Source organism: Dipodomys merriami, unplaced genomic scaffold (genome assembly GCF_024711535.1).
Source record: "Dipodomys merriami isolate MVZ:Mamm:240054 unplaced genomic scaffold, mDipMer1.0.p SCAF_23, whole genome shotgun sequence".
Classification (NCBI taxonomy): Eukaryota; Metazoa; Chordata; class Mammalia; order Rodentia; family Heteromyidae; genus Dipodomys; species Dipodomys merriami.
Window position 1 is genome coordinate 22894621 of NW_027203715.1, and position 7808 is coordinate 22902428.

The following is a 7808-nucleotide window of genomic DNA, read 5'->3' on the forward strand; positions in this document are numbered from 1 at the left end:
CATCCATGACTAAGGCACACAATAAAAAGAATAACTACACTGAATGCATGATGCATTCCACATCCCTATGTAAAGAGAGATCCTATGTATAAAGTAGGTGAGCATATGATTTTTGCCAGTGCTCGGGCTTCAGTTCAGGCCCTGAGACTAGGCCTGACCTTGTAGTCTTCAAGGATGGTGAGCTTCACTTTCCCCCACAGTGCAACAAAGTTACCCAGTCCTGAGTTGGAATCTCAGAGGTGGCAGAAAAATGGTGAGAATTCTGAGCCAGGGTGTGCTATTGTTATTATTATTATTATTATTATTATTATTATTATTATTATTATTATTATTATTATTATTATTATTATTATTGCCAAGCATGGGATTTGAACTCAGTTCATGACAACTCTGCCTCAGCTTCAATCACTTCAGGCTGATGGGCTCCCATGGGCCTGTAGCCGATCCTGGGATCCTAGGCTCTAAAACTTTGCAGGAAAAACTGACAGAAAAATGACAGGAAAAGATGACAGAAAAATGACAGAAAAAATGTCGCAGGATGGATTTTTTATATTTTCTTGTTTTGCACGGTGACCATCCTGGGTCTGAATTACACGGCTGCAAATGGTACTTCACCTTGCATTGGAGAAGGCTAACGGCCCATCAGGGAAACCATAGGCCCATGCGGCAAAATAGGCCCTGAGCTTGAATCCTGGTCCTGACACCTACCAGTGCGGGGAGATCCCAAGATACTTGTTCCTATGCATGGGAATAACAATGAAATGTTAGCAAACGCATGATTGAATGAGAAGTTTCTGCGTGTATTGGTCAAGTCCAAAATTAGAGGCAGTGATCCTAGGACAATGATTCATCTTAATGAATGGTTAATTAAGCATGAAAAGAATACTATTCCTTCAATGGTGGCATAATAAAGTCCTAAGAGTTAGTAGGAATGTAGTTGATGTCATTGAATATTACGTAGATATCTCTGGCACTATGTACAAATATATTTTTTTTGTTGTTCTACCACCTGTCTATCCATGTATGGCTATTTTGTCCACTCCTGCAGCTCAATCTCAGGGTCTGGAAATGCCCTGGCAGCTTCATTGGCTTGAGGTTGCAGTTTTGACACACCCATTCAGGGTCTGAATTGGGTCTGCTAGGCCCTGAGTTCAGATCCCAGCACTGCCAACAATTGGATCATGGAGTAAGAAGCTGAGTGTGATAGCTGTTTTCCTTTTCTCTGAGAGTCCTGGGTGTCAGACATGATGGAGAACACATGTGCAAATCTAGATACTATGTGATGGGTTGTCATCAATATCATGAATGGAATGTGTGTCATCAGAGTCAATAAAAAATCTCATATCTAAAATATACTGGGAAATCAGAAAATTAAATCGCCCAACAACAAATCCTCAAAGAAACAATTGCCCAATAAAAGAGTGGGCAAAAGACTTAAAGAGAAACTTCTCTGAAGAGGAAAGAAGCATGGCCAATAGACACATGAAGAAATGCTCAACCTCCATAGCCATAAAAGAAATGCAAATCAAAACAACATTGAGATACCACCTCACACCAGTTAGAATGGCTATAATCAAGAACTCTAATAACAACAGATGCTGGAGGGGATGTGGACAGAAGAGAACCTTACTGCATTGTTGGTGGGAGTGTAAACTTGTTCAACCACTTTGGAAAGTAGTATGGAGGTTCCTCAAAAGACTTCACATAGAACTCTCCTATGACCCAGCAATCCCACTTTTGAGCATTTACCCAAATGTTTACAAACAAGACCACACTAAAGCTACCAGCACGACTATGTTTATTGCAGCACTATTTACTATAGCTAAGATATGGAACCAGCCCAGATGCCCCTCAGTAGATGAATGGATCAAGAAAACGTAGTATATATACACAATGGAATTCTATGCCTCCATCAGAAAGAATGACATTGCCCCATTTATTAGGAAATGGAAAGACTTGGAAAAAATTATATTAAGTGAAGTAAGCCAGGCCCAAAGAAACATAGGTCCCATGGTTTCCCTTATTTGCAATATCTAGTATATGTCTGGGTCAAGCAGAATAGGTCAGATAAGGTGATGTTAGGGAAATGAACCCTAAGATATGTACTCAAATGATTTTTCTCTCTCTTGTGATTGTTTCTAACACATGTATAATATTATTTCTTTGTTGCTTTGTACGTCCCTCTCCCACAGTATAACACCTGCTTTCACTGTATTTGATGTCGGTATAATTTGTGGAGGGGAACAGGAAAAATTAATCGTTTAAATAGGGATACAGGTGGACCCATTGCAGCAATGAGATGTACAAGTCGTTATGTCAAAAATGAACTTTACAACATTGGTGCAGGGGGAGTGTGGGGGAGGAGCAGGGAGGATTGGTTGGGGGGGTGAGAGGGAACATGGGAAGGGATGGGAAGTGGAAACAAAGGAGGAGGCTACAATGCTTGATATGAAATTACTCATTATCTTGCCCATGTAATTGTATCCCCTATGTACAGTATTTTCACAATTAAAAAATGGAAAATAAATGAATAAAACAAAAATACAATAAATAACCAATACAAACAGGACATGGACTGAAAATCTATATGTAAGTAGAAATCTTACCTTTACAATATATATAAATAGAATTTTTCCAGGGCTGGGACTTTAATTCATGCCTAGGGACCAGGCCTCACTTTCTTGTCTTCAAGCATGGTGAGCTTCCCCTTCGTCCACAGTGCTTCAGAGTTACCCAGGCCTTAAGTTCAAAATCAAAGGTAGGAGAAACAGCGTGAATTGCAAGCCAGGGAGCTAATTTTTTTCTGCTTTTTGCTTTTTTTGCCAAGCATGGTCTTGAACTCAGGTCATGGTAACCGTGCCTCAGCTTTCATCACCATAGGCTGGGGTGCAGCCGCTGGAAACACAAGCTATCCTGGGATCCTAGAACTTCAGGCCCTGTGCAAGGGGGGAATTGCACAGAAAAAAGTGGCAGGATGGCATTTTTACATTTTCTTACTTTGCAGTATGGCCATCTGGGTCTGAGTGATCTGGCTCCAAAGCATACTTCACCTTGCATTGCTGAAGGCTTGCAGGCTACTGAGGAAGCCATAATCCCGAACAATGATTAGCCAAGCACCAGTGGCTCTCACCAGTCCTCCTTGATACTTACAAGGCTGTGATAGGAGGATCATGGTCAAAGTAACCCTAGGCAGGAAAGTCCTTGAGACACCTGTCCAACCTCAATGCCAACAAAGCCAGAAGTAGAGCTGTGTGGCTCCAGTGGTAGAGGGCTAATCTTGAGCAAGAACACCTCATGGACTGTGACCAGATCCTGAGTTCAAGGTCCAGTACTGGCAAAAACAGACATACACACAATCTGTGCAGCCATCTGGCTAAAGCAGGTCTCCCTCTTGTCCCCAACTGGATTGGACAGACTTTCCTGGTAAAGGAGCTGCTGTCATGTTGACTAGGCCCATTTGGTCTGCATCCCAGGATTCCAGGCACACCCCCATTTTTTCATCGTTCTTTTTCACCAATGGGATCCAAGAATAGTGGACATGCCCATATTACATGCTTCCCAGTAGCACCTGGAATCCCTCTGTTGGGTGACACCACTATCAGCAGTTGAGGAATGTAGAGGTGGCTGAGTGGTGAGCAAGAGACTCCAGGTGACTTTGAGGTAGAGTAGGAAACGATGTCCTAGTCAGTGAGTGGGAGAATAGAAGATTTTCTAGAGCCTGGGAATGTGGCCAGCCCAACTTTCCCGTCCTGGCGCTCAGATGTCTGAAACAATAAGAATCAATGAGAGAACTGTGGGCAAAAAGCTGCCACAAGAACACCAGCAGTATCCTCCCGACAGACCTGAAACATTCAAGAAAACAAAGAACACGAAAAAGGGAGGGATCCCCAAGACAAACACCACTGGGGAGCGAGATTGAATGGAGAGTCCAGCGAAAGGTGATGCCGACCATGGGCCTACCCTGACTTTGGACTCAGTCACAGCCACCAGGGTCCAGAGTGTCAAGGGTCCCAATCCCACCAAGGATCCACAGAGGTGCTACCTGCATATGGTGCCCACCCTGGACCACAGAAAAGAAGAAACCAGGCACTCTGTGCCAAGATCCAACCACTGAAGTAGGGAGACAGACCCGCAGGGTCAATGGGAGTAAGAGAGGGAGAAGATAGACCAGATACATGCAGCACCAAAAATGGAGGTAGAAATCCAAAAGGCACCCATACAGCAGTTGGTTTCGGCAGAAAGCGATTTACAATGTGCACTGGCCCAAGTGCAGCAGGCCGCTGATGACAGAGAAAGGGAGCATGAAGCTGTCACCAGCTGCCTACAAGCTACAGAGTGGCGTGTGGCAGAGCTGGAGATAGTGGCTTCTCTGGTCACTGCTGCAAAGGAGAAGACCAAAATGTTCCTCAAACAGCTGAATGATGTGATCCTTCAGCTCGAGGAAAATACCAGAAACTTTGATGACCTGGAGCAAGTGAACACAGAGTTGCAGGAGAAGGTGGAAGTGCTGTAGATACAGAGGAGCAACATGAAGAAGAGAATATGCAAGTTCCAACAAGCGCTGGAGGGCATTAGGTACTGAAGATGGAGTTGAATAACCTGGAGGAACAACTTCATATCCAGGTCCAGGAAAACCAGTCTCCGTCTTCAGAACGTGGAGCAGCAGGAGCAACTGCAGAGACTGGAGGAGAAAGCCTAGGATCAGCAGGAGACCCCTGAGACCCCACGATGTGCATGTGTGTGGGATAGACAACCGGAGGAAAAGCTGGCCCTGCTGTGGGACGCTCTCCACCGGGTGAGCAGTGAGAAGGAGGAGCTTGCCAGCATCCTGGACACAAAGCAGCAGATGAAGAAACATCTGCGGGAGCAGTAGGACTGCTCAGAGAAGAAGATAGAGAAATGGATAGTGGTGGCTGAGAGAGAGAGAGAGCCAAGCAGCTCAGGAGCAGCAGGAGCAGTCCCTGGGCCAGTGCAGGAGTTCAGAACCTCCTGTGAATGGCACATTGTCTCCAATGAGCGACTGTGGTCTGAGAAGGAGGCCCTGCAGCAGCACTTAGAGAGGCAGATCCAGCTGCTGGAGCAGCTGATGCAAGTGAAGGGCTCAACAAACTGGAGGGACCAGGTGGTGTCCCCGAAGTGGCAGGACACTCTCAAGTGCCTGGAAGCCACCAGATCACAGGAGGAATGCCTGCAAGCCCAGCTGAGCTTCCTGGCTTTCCCTGGGGAAGGGGAAGGGATGAGCCCTGGAGAAGCAAAAGGTAACTAGGTGAATCCCCCCCACCACATGTGACCATCACACAGGATGGAGAGGTTCCCCAGACCAAGAGTGACATGGCTCTGAGAGTGCTCTTGGAGGATGAGATCCACAGGGGGAAACCCTGACCCAAGAATGGTGGGCTAGCTTCAGGCACCCCATGGCCAACCCAGCAGCTCAGTGCCAGACTGAGCTGGAGCCACAGACCCTCATCCATGACCTGCCTGATGAGGTGGACTTCCAGAGTCCAGCAGGTAAGCTCCACCATTGATGCAGCCAGCTTTTGGCACACATCCAAACTATCAAGGAGTCCCTCATGGTGTGTAAAGAGCAGATGTTGGTCCTGAATGAGCTATGTTGGGAAAAAGCCCAGTGCATGCACTGGCTGTCTCAGGAGAAGATCGAGAAGAGGAGAGTGTTGAGGAGCTGCTGTCACTCCTAGCCAGGGAAAGCACAGACAGCAGTTTCCAGATGCCAGCACAGGCTGAGCCTCCCATCCCCCTCCCCAACACTGCTTCAGAAGCAACTTGAAGACAGCATGGAAACTGCCAGAGGAGAGGTCAGGGTTCCCGACCCCATAGTGGATTCCCCCAAGGAGCAGGTCCTGCCCCAGATGCCCCACATCCAGATCTGCCCACAGCTTCCAGGCTCAGGGGAGGAGTGCTCTCTCACTTTCTCCGGTAGACTGATGTAGATGACGACTCTCTATGTGACATACTGACTCTCAAAAGCGTTGGCAGCCACCAGAAGTAGGTGACCAAGTGGCTTTCTCTCAGGCCTCCATCTGCCGGGCAACGGGAAGGTTAAACTGGGGATAGGGTAGGGCAGAGGCTGAAGGGAGTTGGCCCAAACTCAAGGGACATCTAATGGCCTATTGGTGGCCCATTGGTGACTTCTGGCATGCTAGGCAAACACTCTACCACTGATCCACATTCTCAGCTAGGATGATTTTTCCCCCTCCCAAACCCATATGGCCATTCCTCAGATAAATAGGAAGTAGGGGCTAGGATTAATATGAAGCACAAGTCTGGTTCAACCCAAAATATTCCCCTGCCCCCTCTTCCCACACCCTGAGTTGAAGTTTTTCTTCTACCATTGAGGGATGAGAGAGGGAGGGGGGAGTCCCAAGAAAATACCAACAACAGTGGCCCCCTGAGTCCCACATCCTTCCCCACACAAGTGGTCCTCCAGATTCCAATCTTACCTGACTCAATGTAAAGTCTAAACTGTCTCCCTACCACTGCAAGGCTCAGGATGAAATAAAAGTCAGCCCAGGCCTCAGCCCACACCCAAAGTGGAAGCTCCTAGTCCCAGACCTACTTCCACCTCTGACTGCCCCTAGTTAGGCCACACCCACCACTCACCACTATGATGGTGGTGATGACCTCATGGATGGATTCCAGGAAGAAGGTCTATGGCAAAGAGCAGAAGCATCAGGGTGAGCAGGGCAGAAGGAGGTGGGGTGATTGCTCTGGGATCTTCCTTGGAGCCCTCCCATCCAGCCAGAACCATGCTGACCCAAAGCACGAACAAGGCCAGGGGGTGAGACGAGATGGAGGAGCACAGGATTAAAGGAGGTACTGCTTTGTCTTGGAGGACTTGATTAATTCCAATTATAATTAATTCCAATTACATTTGGCCCATGCCAATCCCAAAGACATCATGCAATGCCTCTCCGTGTTGTTGTTGGTCGTGAAGGCTGTCCCTGAGCTCTTTTTCTCAAGGCTGGCACTCTACCACTTGAGCCACACTGCCATTTTTGTTTTCTGATGGTTCATCGATAAGAGTCTCATACACTGTCCTGCCCAGACTGGCTTGGCACCATGATCCTCCAGATCTCAGCTTCCTGCGTAGCTAGAATGACAGGCATGAGCCACCAGTGCCCAGTATGTGATGCCTTTTGAAGGCATTTTGGCGAGTCTGTAAAGGAGCCCCAAAGGGCCTGGATAGACGATGACCCAATCAAGGAGCCGGGATGGGGGAAGGTTGACCTTCTAGCCATTCTGTTCCTCCAAAATTGAAGATGCCAGGTGATGTTGTATGCACCAAACACCTGGGCCAGCAGCCACCAGGCTTAGTGGGGGAAAAAGTAGAGAATACCCAAAGACTGCAGTGTAGAAATCTCTGATTTTGCATATATGTGGTGTGTGTGTTTGTGTTTGTGTGTGTGTGTGTGTGTGTGTGTGTGTGTGTGCAGCCCCACTTCCTTTTTGATGGTTAATTGTAGGTATGAGTCTCAAGGACTTTGCTGTCCATGGTGGCTTTGAATCATGATTGGGGGCCCCAGGGAAGCAAGAGTAAACACAAGTGACAAGTACAATCCCTATTGTGGGCCACTCCTGCCCCCTGGTGGCCACACACGGAACATGCGGTCTCATGCCATTATCCTCTAGAGTTCAATTTGGGCAAGTTACTAGGGCCAAGCTGACTTTTGCTCACCCTGATTGCTGATGCCTGAGTAGGTCTGTTCAACCCTAGGCCCAGAGAGCTCCAGGAGGCCCAGCTTTCCAGGGCAACAGGGAAGGGAGAGGTCAGCTCCAGGCTGAGCTAAGAG

The 7808-nt window shown here is 47.6% G+C and overlaps 1 long non-coding RNA gene across 2 annotated transcripts; it reads right to left on the minus strand.

Moving 5' to 3' along the window:
- Window positions 1–562: 562 nt before the first annotated feature.
- On the minus strand, window positions 563–6564 carry LOC138835140 (uncharacterized). 2 transcript variants are annotated; one of them, XR_011374469.1, is made up of 5 exons: window positions 6459–6564; window positions 5927–6038; window positions 3569–3764; window positions 2607–2739; window positions 563–738 (listed from the first exon to the last, which is right to left on the minus strand). It is a non-coding gene; the product is annotated as an uncharacterized lncRNA (long non-coding RNA). The 2 variants fall into 2 exon arrangements; XR_011374468.1 differs by lacking the exon at window positions 5927–6038.
- Window positions 6565–7808: the final 1244 nt, after the last annotated feature.